The sequence below is a fragment of the Bos grunniens genome, chromosome 20 (assembly GCF_055505025.1).
Source record: "Bos grunniens cultivar Pamir isolate PY7600 chromosome 20, Bosgru_T2T1.0, whole genome shotgun sequence".
Taxonomy (NCBI): domain Eukaryota; kingdom Metazoa; phylum Chordata; class Mammalia; order Artiodactyla; family Bovidae; genus Bos; species Bos grunniens.
In genome coordinates, this window is record NC_141184.1 from 32,909,715 (window position 1) to 32,923,240 (window position 13,526).

Consider the following 13,526-nt stretch of genomic DNA (forward strand, 5'->3'; position numbering starts at 1 on the left):
ATAAGCAATAACATGGACAAATCTCAAAAAAAGTCTTATACATAATACTGTAAGATTCCATTTATATGATTTCAGAATAGCAAAACTAATCCAAGTTGATAGAAATCAGATCAACGGTTACTTCTGGTCGTGGGGTTGCCTTGGAAGGAACATGAAGGAATTTTCTGGAATGATGGAAAATTTCTGTATCTTACAAGGATTGGGTTACTTAGATATATGCATTTGGCAAAACCACTAAAATTATACACTTCAGAGTGCTTGTATTTTATCAGATGTAAATTACCTATCTAAAAAAAGCATTAAAATTTTAAAAATATATTTTAAAAAGAGAATATTCTTTTCCATTATAGGTTATTACAAAATATTGATATAGTTCCCTGTGCTATACAGTGGGTCATTGTTCTTTATCTATTTTATATATTGTAGTGTGTATCTGTTAATCCATACTCCTAAGTTATTCCTCACTCCCCTTTCCACTTCGGTAACCATAATTTGTTTTCTGTCTATGAGTTTGTTTGTAAATAAGTTCATTTCCATAATTCTTACACACAATGTAAATCAAATATGCCTCAATTTAACAAAAAGCAAAAAGAGATTAAAGAAAATATAATCAAAGGAATATTCAGAATTATTTAAAAAATTAAAACAATCTCCCCAATACTATGCAAGATCTGACTCTAGATACACTGTGATAAAATATTTGAATTATGATGTAAAAACCATAAAAATCCAGGAAGAAAAACAGATGAGTAAGAAACAATAACATGGAAGAGCTCAGATTTTTCTACTACATGACTAAATATGAAAGGCAAGAAAGGTGGTTAGATAAGAATTTTATACCCAGACAAATCATTATGTTGAAACCTGACAGAATTTGTTCAAGTTAAGCAAAGGATCGATATATATATATATATATATATATATATATATATATATATATATAAAACCAACTTGTCCTGCTTACAATAATTCTTGAAGACATTTCAGCTGCCTGAAAGGTGAATTAAGATAAGTCAAAAGTAAGAAATTAGGGAAAAGGACAAGAGCTATGGACACAGATATCAAATAACCATAGAACTGTCCAATAATATACCATAAATATGATTGCCTGCTGAGTAGGTAAAATAATTCACAAAAGAGAAATCATGTAATATAAAATACTGACAGTAACTTGAATAAAAATGCTAAATTATTCTTATAAATACTGAGAAAAAGGCTGCTGCTGCTAAGTCACGTCGGTCATGCCCGAATCTGTGTGACCCTATAGACGGCAGCCCAACAGGCTCCTCTGTCCCTGGGATTCTCCAGGCAAGAACACTGGACTGGGTTGCCATTTCCTTCTCCAATGCATGAAAGTGAAAAGTGAAAGTGAAGTCCTCAGTCGTGTCTGACTCTTAGCGATCCCATGGACTGCAGCCTACCAGGCTCCTCCGTCCACGGGATTTTCCAGGCAAGAGTACTGGAGTGGGTTGCCATTGCCTTCTCCAAGAAAAAGGCTGGAAGGATGTAAAAATGGATTAAATTTCTCATCTGTGGGGGGGGGGGGGGAGGTTATTCAAACCTGCAATTTCACTCTGAACTTGATTAGAAAAGTAGGTGTTTATATCTTGGCCTTTGGTAAGCATACAGTACAAGTAGAAATGCTGTGAAAAATTTCAAGTGCAATCACTTGTAGAAATAAAGAGGATGACTATTTTCTAAATTATTGAAAAAAATTATTAGCAAAACAAACCATAGTGCCCATGGCAAAAGACAGAGACAAGGATGCACAAAATATTGTGAAAAAATTAAGATCAAATTAATATAATTTTGATTGTTATAACTGATGTAAATTTCCAAATGAGAGAAGAATACTGTGGGTAAATGAATTTAAGAAATGGTCAAACTCAGGGGAATATTTCTTTACTGCAGATCTCAGAATCTTAATACATTAATACAAATTATGAACCCCTGGGGAACAGGATTTCATTTGGAAGAGTAGATAAAACAAGCTTATTTTATTATCTCTCACAGAATATACTTTAAAATATGTTAAACAAAGAAGCAATCTTTTTAAAATTGGTATTAAAACAGAATGCTCACTATTATCTTTTAGTTACCAGAAGTTACAATCAGTATTGTAAGACATCAAATAGAAATTAAAGGCAACTATTGGAAGGAGGGAAATTATCATTATTTACAGGCACTATGATTACAAACTCTTAAAATCAACTAAAAACTCATAATTAATTATAATGAGTTAAATAGATGGAAAAAATATACATATATTTCAGCTGTATCAGACAGAAGATATTTTAAAAAGATCCATTCATAATGAGAAACTAAAATTATAAAACACAAAAGAATAACTCTAATAAGAAATGTGAGGACTTATATAAAAAAAAACTGTAAGGTTTTGAAAAGAAATATAAAAGATAATTCAAATAAGTTAACGCTTCTTGATGGGCTGACTCAATACTAAAATGAATGCCATTTATTCCACAACTGACCTCCAGGTTCATCATGTGCATCTGTGCTAAATTGCTTCAGTCGTGTCCCAGTCTGTGCGAGCCTATGGACTGTAGCCCATCAGGCTCCTCCGTCCATGGGGATTCTGCAGGCAAGAATATTGAAGTGGGTTGCCATGCCCTCCTCCAGGGGATTTTCCTGACCCCAGGATTGAACACACATCTCTTATGTCTCGTGGGTTCTTTACCACTAGCGCCACCTGGGAAGCCCAGGTTTATCATATTCCCAGTCAAATTATCAATGGGATATTTTATGTGTGTGTGTGTGCATGTGCACACATATATACATATGTATTTATACAGATGATATAAATGCATATACTCATAATTTTCAAAATCATATTGGAGTTTATCCAAGAGAACACATTGGCAAGAGTAGATAAAGCAATTTTGAAAGTAAAAAGTGATCAGACGGTACATGCCCTACTGGTTTAAACGTTTCATAAAACTCAAAACCAGCACGATGCTGGCCCAAGAACTGACATGACATAAACCTAAGTAAAACATTCTGTAATAATATGATGTGCATAAGAACTTAATATATATAATTAAAGCACTACTTATTGAATGAAAAGGCATGAATTATACAGTACATTCCCGGCGCATGGTTACCCCTCTCCTGGACCTCAGCAACAACCTCCCCAAGGGTCCTCTGCTCAACCTATTGACAACTGCACCCCTCACTCCATCGCGCATGCGTGTGCCCTCCGGGCACTCTGCGCTGTAGTCAATACCTAGCATTTAGGTGACTGAACCTGCATGTATACTGTTTCCTCTGCCCCATTCCACACTGCCCTTGCCTCTTCATTCTCAGCTAGGAAGCTGCTTTCTTCTAGAAGCCTTCCCATATCCCCAAAGTCCAGACTGATGTCTCATACCATTCTGTACTTCCTCTTGCACAGCTTATAGTAAGGTATATTATAATGGCCTGGGTTTTGTTTGTATGTCTCCCTTATTAGGCTGTAAGTTCTGAGGAGGTGAAGTCATCTCTGTCTTCTTTTCTGTTTTATCCCTAGTATCTTGCTTGGTGGGCTTCCCTAGTGTCTGGGTGGTAAAGAATCTGCCTGCCAACGTATGAGATGCAAGAGATGAAGGTACAGTCCCTGGGTTGGGAAGATCCCTTGGGAAAAGGAAATGGCAACCCACTCCAGTATTCTTGCTTGGGAAATGCCACGGATAGAGAAGCCTGGTGAGCTACAGTCCATGGGGTCGCAAAGAGTTGGACATGACTGAGCAACTGAGCACACACGGATACATCTTGCTCAGGGCCTGAACACATAACGCTATTAGTGATTTGCTGCTGCTGCTGCTAAGTCGCTTCAGTCGTGTCTGACTCTGTGCGACCCCATAGACAGCAGCCCACCAGGCTCCCCCGTCCCTGAGATTCTCCAGGCAAGAACACTGGAGTGGGTTGCCATTTCCTTCTCCAGTGACTTGCTGAGTGAACTGCTAAAAAGTAATCACAAAGGAAACATCTGATAGACTTCAAGCCACAAAACTTTACAAATTTGTTTGTAAAAATATTTTCAACAGAATTAAAAGACAGTCACCAAATTGGAAAATTATTTATAACAAATATTATAGAAAACAGATTGATACCTTCCAAATATAAAGGATTCATTGTTTTAGAGTTAAGAAATACTAAGAAAAATGAAGAAAATATTGAGTCAAATACAAATAATAAATCAACTTGAAAGCATAAGTTCTTTGTAGTAAGAAACATGGAGGGTATTAAATGCATGAAAAATTAGTTATACCTGCTAATTGAAGAAATAGGATTAATATTATTTTAGACTTATTAGATTGGGAAAAAAAATACATTCATATGAGAGAACATTATGTGAGCTTAAAAATCATGCTTTCAAAAACTATTGACATAAGACTATCATAAAATATTGTTTCAAAATGAGATTTTAAAAAGATATGCATACAAAGAATGAAACAGGAAAAAATTTCATCATATATAAACAGTGTATTTTTGGGGGGGGGTGGTTGAATTATGGGTGCTACCAATTTTCTTTATCTTATTTCATAATGCCAGAAAAAAGGTAAAAAATTTTAAGCCTATATAAAAATCCCTGTTTCTAACCCTTTACCAACTTCAGGAACTCACTCTATAGTATGAGAACAGTTTTCATATTCTCATGCAAAATTACTCTCTATCGCCTTGTGCTGTGTGTGCTTAGTCGCTCAGTCGTGTCCGACTCTTTGGGACCCCATGGACTGTATCCCATCAGGCTCCTCTGTCCCTGGGATTCTCTAGGCAAGAATACTGGAGTGGGTCGCCTATCCCTTCTGCAGGGGATCTTCCTGGCCCAGGAGTCAACCCAGGGTCTTCTGCATTGCAAGTAGATTCTTTGCCAGCTGAACTACCAAATAAAATTAAACTTTCTTAGAATCCACTGATGGAGAAAAGAGCTTATCCTTGGGCAAAATGAGTGCTGAGAGGCAGGTCAATAAAAAATAAACAAACCCTCAAACATTAACAGGGTACTTAACATCCATAGTTCAGAATTGACCAGACTTGAGGGGTAAGCCAGTTGGTTTATTGCTGGAAACAATTCACAGAGATGGAAATCCCAAGAAGACATTAAGAAAAATTACATCATGCCTGCAATCCTGAAGAATTAACACTCATGGAGGGTGTCAATCAAGCTGAGTGGTACAACAGTCATTTGCACCTCTTCCCAAAGGAAAACCTCTTAACTGTGTGACTGTACCCAGGCTTGGGCCACCTGCCAGTCTATTATTTAAAAATCATACTAGGCAAGCCAGTATCTTACCAATTGCCTGAACTTTTGAGTAAGTTCACAGGTATTTACTCTTGCCTCCCACAAAAGTCTCCACAGAGTAGCCTGCATGGTTCTTGCTATTTCTCTTATTTTTTAAGTTTATTTTTATTTTAAAATTATTTTAAATTGAAATATGGTTGATTTACAATGTTTCAGGTGTATAGAAAAGTGATTCAGTTATATATATATATATATATATACATGTATGTGTGTGTGTGTGTGTGTGTGTGTGTGTGTGTATTCTTTCTCAGATTCTTTTCCATTATAGGTTATTACAAGATACTGAATATAGTTCCCTGTACTATACGTAGGTCTTTGTTGTTTCTCTATTTTATATATAGTGGTGTGTGTCTGTTGGGGCTTCCCTGGTGGCTCACACGGTAATGAATGCAGGAGACTCAGGTTCGATCCCTGGGTTGGGAAGATCCCCTGGAGAAGGGCATGGCAACCCATTCCAGTATTCTTGCCTGGAGAATTCCATGGACAGAGGAGCCTGGCAGGCTACAGTCTATAGGGTTGCAAAGAGTTGGACACGACTGAGTGACGAACACTGTTACTACTACTACTAGCAGTATGTATTTGTTAATCACAAATTCCTAATTTCTCTCTCCCTACCCTAATTTCTCTCTCCCTACCCCAAAATACCTATTGGGTCATGCTATGCCTTTTCTTCAAACACCCCAAAGACTTCCTATTGCTCCTTGAGATTCTGCATGGTCTGGCTTCTCTCTTTTTTCCCTCCTATTTTGTTTCATCTTGGTTTAGTCACGTGGTGTTTTTCTGTACCCCCCACATTTGGTATGCTCTCACTTACACCTTCGCAGGTGTGGTTCCTTTTACTGATGAAGCTCTTTCTTCCCATTTTGATTTTAGGTGAATCATCACTTTCTCAGGGTTGCTCTCTTAAAGAGTATAAGTCCCCTCCTTTCCTGTCCTTACCATACTCACAAGTGCTCAGGAATTTGTTTGATATCTGCTTCCTTGTCATAAGCTCCATACGAGCAGAGACTATTATGTTCACTATGATTTCTCTGGCATCTAGCACAGTTTTTAAGGGGCTTGATAAATGTTTGTAGGATCACTTCCAATGCTGATTATGATCGATTTTAACCTGAACATTTCCACAGGACTTTGAGAGATGACACAGTCCCTCTACAGTTGATCTTGCTAAATTCAGGTTAATGTCCGCCACTGGATCAGGAGGGTAGAGGTGAGAATTCAATGCCAAGGCAGAACTTTCCAGATTAGCAGTGTAGTCCTGTCTGGGCAAAAGAACTCATTTCATGGTGCTAAGGGAGATCCCAGATTTTCTCATCCCACATCAGAAGTGTGGGTTTGTGAAAACTGCATGATTAGTATCCAAGAGGGACAGATTCTCACCAGAGCTCTTCACTCTAAATTACAACAGGAACACTTCTAGGCAAAGCAGGATGCTGGTTTTGTTGTTACTCTTTTCAACACTCCAGAAAGCTTAACTGTGATCACAGTGACGACTTAAGGAATTATGGAATGCTTTTAGTAGCCAGTTCAGAGTGTTTTGCAAGAGGCAACGATTTCCTTTCATGTAGTCCCTTTTGCTCTTCCCCAAATCCTCTGGGCTTTCTCAATTTCTTCCCTACTCTCACACTTCTTTGTTTATTGCTTGCTGCAGTCAAAAGGTACAGCTGGGCATCATTAGGGAAGAGCTGATGTGACCAACCTGGAACACTGTGTTCCAGTCTAGTCACTAAACTTGAAGGATTCACAAAACCCAAAGAGACTCAATGATGGAGGCATAAAATGATTGAGGAGCCAAGGGAGGGGGTGGTTATCTAAGGAAATATCATGAAGATCAGAACTACTCAGTCTGCGAAGATAAAAGCTATCACAGGACATGGGTAATAGCAAGGAAGCGATAGGATAAATAGACTTTTTCCCAATTCTGTAATTATGTAAAATCCCTTTGTGTCAGAAAAAGCTTAGGGATGAGCAAAGGATTTGCTATATTATCCAACAGATAGTTAACTGAAAATACTCTTTACTTCAAGATGTGTTTATTGTTGACTACAAATATTGATAAACAAAAGGTAAAATAAATTTCCATAGGACAGGACAACAAATTCATGATGTAATAGCATAATGTCTAAATATTAATAGATCAAATCAATGTTTTAGATGAATTCCTACGTGGTATGACAATATATAGGGCTTCCAAGGTGGCTCAGTGGTAAAGAATCCACCTGCAATGTGGGAGACACAGGAAACACAAGTTCAATCTCTGGGTTAGGAAGATCCTTTAAAGGAGAAAATAGCAACCCACTCCAGTATTCTTGCCTGGAGAATTTCATGGACAGAGAAGCCTGGTGGGCTACAGTCCATAGGGTAGCAAAGAGTCAGACATGACTAAGTACAGCATGGTAGCAGCATGACAACAGGTTCAGAAAGTCTTATATAACATGGACTACAATATGACTAGGATAAACAGAATTTAGGATAAATTAAATGGATAAATTAAATCTATGTTAGGGCTTCCCAGGTGGTGTTAGTGGTAAAGAACCCTCCAGCCAATGCAGGAGACATAAGAGATTTGGGTTCAATACCTGGGTTGGGAAGATCCCCTGGAGGAGGGCATGGCAACCCACTCCAGTGTTTTTGACTGGAGAACTCTGTGGACGGAGGAGCCTGGCGGGCTATGGACTATAGGGTTGCAAAGAGTTAGACATGACTGAAGCGACTTAGCCTAGCCTATGTTAAGACAGAGGATGGATACTGTGGCATTAAAAGACTATAGATCAAGGGTTAGCCAAATATAGTCCATGGGCTAAATCTGACTCATTGACTATTTTTGGTGATGAAGGTTTGTTGGAACAATGTCACACATTCATTCGTGTATTGGCTATGGCTGTTTTTGTGTGATAAAAACAAGAGTTGAATAATTGTGACTGACAGTGTGTGACTTGCAAATTCTAAAATACGGACACCCTGTACTTGTACAGAAAAAAAGTTTGCTGATTCCACTCTAGGACATACTAGCAGCATGCTAATATTCTTCATATCTGAGGCCCACATTAAGCAGGATGAAAAGATCTTATAGATAACACCCTCTGGTAGGTGCAGAATATTAGCTAGGGCAGAAATTACTGACAATCATATGAAGAGTCTGAAAAATGCATATTTACCAGTCATTTAATCATCACATCTTTGGGGGTTTGGTAATGAAGTTAAAGAGGCTTTCTGGATTTGAGGAATATGGTGAGAAAATGGGTTTCTGACTATATCTCCCTGTATTCGATGTTTCTCAATTCTGGGCTCCTCATCTACAAAGAATCATGGAACTTTGGGAAAACAAAGCTCAGAAGTATTAAGTAATGTCATAAATTAGCTGGAACTAATATTAGGGCTTCTGATTTTTAGATAAAAATATTGTACTTTCCTATACACCAAATACATTAGCAGCATCTTACCCACAAAAAACCAAAACTCATAGTCTTCAGAATAGTGGCTTCCTTTTTTTCCCAGTGAAGTTCCCTGGTATGAAATCAATTTGTATACATGCATTAGGACATAACTTTGGTAATCCCAGTAGTTCTTTTGCACCAAAATGTTTACATGAGAACAACCTAGGAAAATGATTCTATAGTTCTGGCTCTTTTGTTCCCACTATGCATAATGAAATACATTCTGGGACAGATTTCCATTTATGTATCCCTTTTCTGATAACAGTGCTTAGAATACAGAGACCACTGATAAAGGTGGGGTTCACAGTTGAATCTAATTCATACTTGACAAACTGGTATCAATCAGAAGGCAGGGAGTTGCTATTTTTGGAGTTGGCATGATTAAGATCCTTTTTATTTATTTTTTTTTAGTTTGCATTTTTTAAAAATTTATTTTTAAACTTTAAATAATTGTATTAGTTTTGCCAAACATCAAAATGAATCCACCACAGGTATACATGTGTTCCCCATCCTGAACCCTCCTCCCTCCTCCCTCCCCATACCATCCCTCTGGGTCGTCCCAGTGCACTAGCCCCAAGCATCCAGTATCGTGCATCGAACCTGGACTGGCATCTTGTTTCATACATGATATTAGATCTTTTTTATTGTCTAAAACTTTGAATCCCTTAGAGAATTTAAAATTTCTATCAAAACAGAGGGGAAGAAAGATTCATCAGTCAATAATTAGATCTAAATTTTGAGATACCATGGTTAAGCTCTTCAAGTACAAGGCTCTGATTCAGTTATCCAGTCCAAGTATGAGATTCATTATTTCATTTTCAACCTGTCATCCATAATAATCAGTGTCATTCTCCCACTCCCACTGGAAGTTTGCCATTTGCTAGGCAAAATAAACCACAAAAAGGGAAGTCTTGATCGCAGCCATCTACCTACACAGAAGAAAGATTCCCAGAGAGGCTTAATGCTTTGCCACTGTTTAATGCCCTAGCTGCTCCGATAATCTGAGCTACCAGCAGCATTGTCAATAATCATGTCCTATCTGAAATTCATTATCTGTTTCCAGAGAAGTAGCAGTAAGAAGGTCACAATCACTGGCCACTTGGTAAAGCAGGCCTTCATTACCACTGTAGGGAAAGCTGTTTTACCCTTGAACATGTATTTGTCAAGTTCTTACATAACACAGTCTCCTGATGACTCTGGTGAGAGACCATAAACATTGCTTATGCTCCTGTTGAAGATTTCACTAAGCTACATGTGTTTCTGTTTTAAAAGGAATCCACAACCTTTAAATTATTACATTTTGATCATGCCCGAGATTTCAAAGTATTCCCCATGTACATTGTTGATGCTCACCTTAACAACTTAATACAGGATATTTGGAGCCCACGTTATGCAGTTTCCACATCTGTTTTAGTCTCTTACAAATTTTTTGCTATTGAATTCTCACTACACACCTTGTTCACAAGTGAATGTTTCCTTTTTATACCACTAATTACAATTATGTTTAAGAAATTAGAAATAGGACTTCCTTGGTGGAGCAGTGAATAGGAATCTGCCTGCCAATGCAGGGGACAGGGGTTCAATCCCTGATGTGGGAGGATCCCATATGCCCCGTAGCCACTACGCTCGTGTGCCACGACTATTGAGCCTGTGCTCCAGAGCCCGGGAACCACAACTACTGACCCATGTGCCAGAACTACTGAAGCCCGCACGCCCTAGAGCCTGTGGTCTGTAATAAGAGAAGCCACCATAAGAGAAGCCCTCACACCACAACAAAGGGTCTCCCCACAGGCCACAACCAGAGAAAGCCCACCCACAGCAGTGAAGACCCAGCACAGCCAAGAATAAACAAATACACAACATTTTAAAAAATGAAATTTGAAATACATGGAAAGAACCAAAGTTAAACAGCAAATAATAATAAGCATCTAAACCTGACAGTTCCTGCTGGCACACACACAGCCATCCAAGTCTGAGGCCTCCTCCAGGTGGCCGAGAGAAGCCAAGCACTTTGCTTTTGTAATTGTTTGGCCCTCCAGGTGTGTCAATGAGTCACCAACCCCACGTCATTTCATCGCTTACAAATGGAAATGGGCCTGCTTTGTTAGGCTGATGTTTAATGCTCGGTGCCTAGGGCCCAGATCTTGCAGAGCCCAGCCCTTGACCATCCAGGGCTTTGTCCAGTCTGACAGGTTCTCCAGCATCAGTGGGCAGCAGTGCTTTCCCCAGCAATACGCAATAGGAGTTTTTGCTGCCTCCCTCATTGTGCTTGCCAGTGGTGCTGATATATTTCTGAGCTTTTCCAAAATTTGCCTTTCAGAGGAAGAACAGGTACTTCTGCCTTCTGCCTGTTTCTCAGAATTGCACAGTGCCCAACCAGCTCTGATTTGCCTGTGGCATCAAATGTAGGGCAAATGGAGACAGTATATTCAGCTAATCTTCTAGTTTCATCTCTCTTGAGAAGTTTTCCTAAATGCTTATCAGATCTGGGTTCCATCATAACCTAGCTCCCTGGTTAAATATTTGGCAAAAACAATGGCCTTGAAAGTGTGCCATTTGTGGTTGGGTGTACACAGCACCAAATCAACAAACTGTTTGTTACCATTCCAGAACTTTCCCTCCACATGTGATGCAATGTTAATCAACCACATCCATGGGGTCGGGAGTAGGGAATGACCCACTCCAAAAATGACCTTATTTTGAAGGCAAACTATAGATGAGGTGCTTCTAACCCATTATCTTATGCCATCCTCAAAATAATCCTGGAATAAAGGCATTAACTTCATTTTCATGTTTTTACAAGTAAGGACACAGGCTCAAAAAAGTTAAGCAATCTTTCCACGAGTCACACACCAGCTCCAAGGCACAGCCTTGAAGAAGATTCAGCAGAGAGAAGGAATATGCTACTTCTGTATTCAGAGAAGGTAACTTCTTTGTAAGGGTTACCAACCAGAAGTCGATCTGCTAGAACAAGAAGGAAGGGGAATGGCTGAACTGAGTGGCTCACAGGAGGATTTCTGAGGACCTTACAGGCTTCCGAATTCATACTAAGCTCACACTTAACACTCCCTCCATGTCCTTGGAATTTTGCCTCCTGGACTGTGCGTCTCTTGGTCTCCCAGTAAGCCATGAAGTCTTTGAGGAAGGTGACACTAGCTCCTGTGAACTGAGCGCTTCCTTGCTGCCAAGGAAGTTTTACACACTCGACCTTGTCTTATTCTCCCAGCAGCCCCGGGATGTACGTTTTACTCTCCTCACCTCACAGATGAGAAAGTAAGGTGAAGCCTTGCCCTTGAAGAGGCAGAGTTGAAATCTGTGCTGAGTCTGTCTGATTCCAGTGAATGCTCTCATTGGCAAGACACACACCAGACTAACCAAAAGGGCAAGTTCCGGGTTCTTAAAAGGCCCAAGTTCATTGATGTATTAAGAGTAAGGGCTCTGGCACTTAAGACTTACTTTTTTTTCATAGCTGTACATTCGCTTTTTTTAATTGCAGGATAATTGCTTTACAGTGCTGTGTTAGTTTCTGCTGTACAACAAAGTGAATCAGCTATTTGTATACATATATCCCAAGACTCTTTTGAGAGTCCCTTGGACTGCAAGGAGATCCAACCAGTCCATTCTAAAGGAGATCAGCCCTGGGATTTCTTTGGAAGGAATGATACTAAAGCTGAAACTCCAGTACTTTGGCCACCTCGTGTGAAGAGTTGACTCATTGGAAAAGACTCTGATGCTGGGAGGAATTGGGGGCAGGAGGAGAAGGGGACGACAGAGGATGAGATGGCTGGATGGCATCACTGACTCGATGGACGTGAGTCTGGGTGAACTCTGGGAGTTGGTGATGGACAGGGAGGCCTGGCGTGCTGCGATTCATGGGGTCACAAAGAGTTGGACATGACTGAGCGACTGAACTGAACTGAACTGATCCCCTCCCTCTTGAGCCTTCCTCCCCCCTGTCCCTGCCTCATCCCACTCCTCTAGGCCATCACAGAGCAATAAGTTGAGCTTTCTGTGCTATACAGAAGTTTCCTACTAGCTATCTATTTTACACATGGTAGTGTATATATATATCAATCCTAATCTCTCAATTTGTCCCATCCTCCCCTTCCCACTCTTGTCTACATGTCTGTGTCTCTATTTCTGCCCTGCAAATAAGTTTATCTGTATTATTTATCTAGATTCCACATATATGTGTGTGTGTGTGTGTGTGTGTGTATATACACACACATGGAATATTGAAAGTGAAAGTGTTAGTTGCTCAGTCGTGTTTAACTCAGCCACCCCATGGATTGTAGCCTGCTAGGCTCCTCTGTCCATAGAATTTTTCAGGCAAGAATACTGGAGTGGGTTGCCATTTCCTTCTCCAGGGTCCTGACCCAGGGATTGAATCCAGGTGTCCTGCACTGCAGGCAGATTCTTTACTGTCTGAGCCCCTGGGGAAGCCTGCATATAAGCCTGGCATGCTGCGATTCATGCGGTCGCAAAGAGTTGGACACAACTGAGCGACTGATCTGATCTGATACATATATATATGTATTTATCTATATATACATATATATGCATTTATCTATATATACATATATATTATACACACACACAATGGAATAGTACTCAGCCATAAAAAGGAAAGAAATTAGGTCATGTGTAGAGATGTGGGTGGACCTAGAGTCTGTCAAGCAGAGTGAAGCAAGTCAGAAAGAGAAAAACAAATATCGCTTATTAAGGCATACATGTGGAATCTAGGAAAATGAGGGCTTACTTTTAACTCAGGTGGATACCAACTAGCCTTC

At 39.5% G+C, this 13,526-nt stretch overlaps 1 protein-coding gene across 9 annotated transcripts in view; it reads right to left on the reverse strand.

Moving 5' to 3' along the window:
• Window positions 1-13,526, reverse strand: part of PRLR (prolactin receptor) — a 189,687-nt gene that overhangs the window by 160,159 nt on the left and 16,002 nt on the right. Inside the window, exon 1 of one of the 9 annotated variants that reach the window (XM_086361381.1) lies at window positions 2,490-2,588. The exons of the other annotated variants lie outside the window; for them this stretch is intronic. The gene's annotated coding sequence lies outside the window, so the exon portion shown is untranslated. Of the gene's footprint in view, window positions 1-2,489; window positions 2,589-13,526 lie in introns of those variants that run through there. 9 annotated transcript variants of the gene reach the window in all.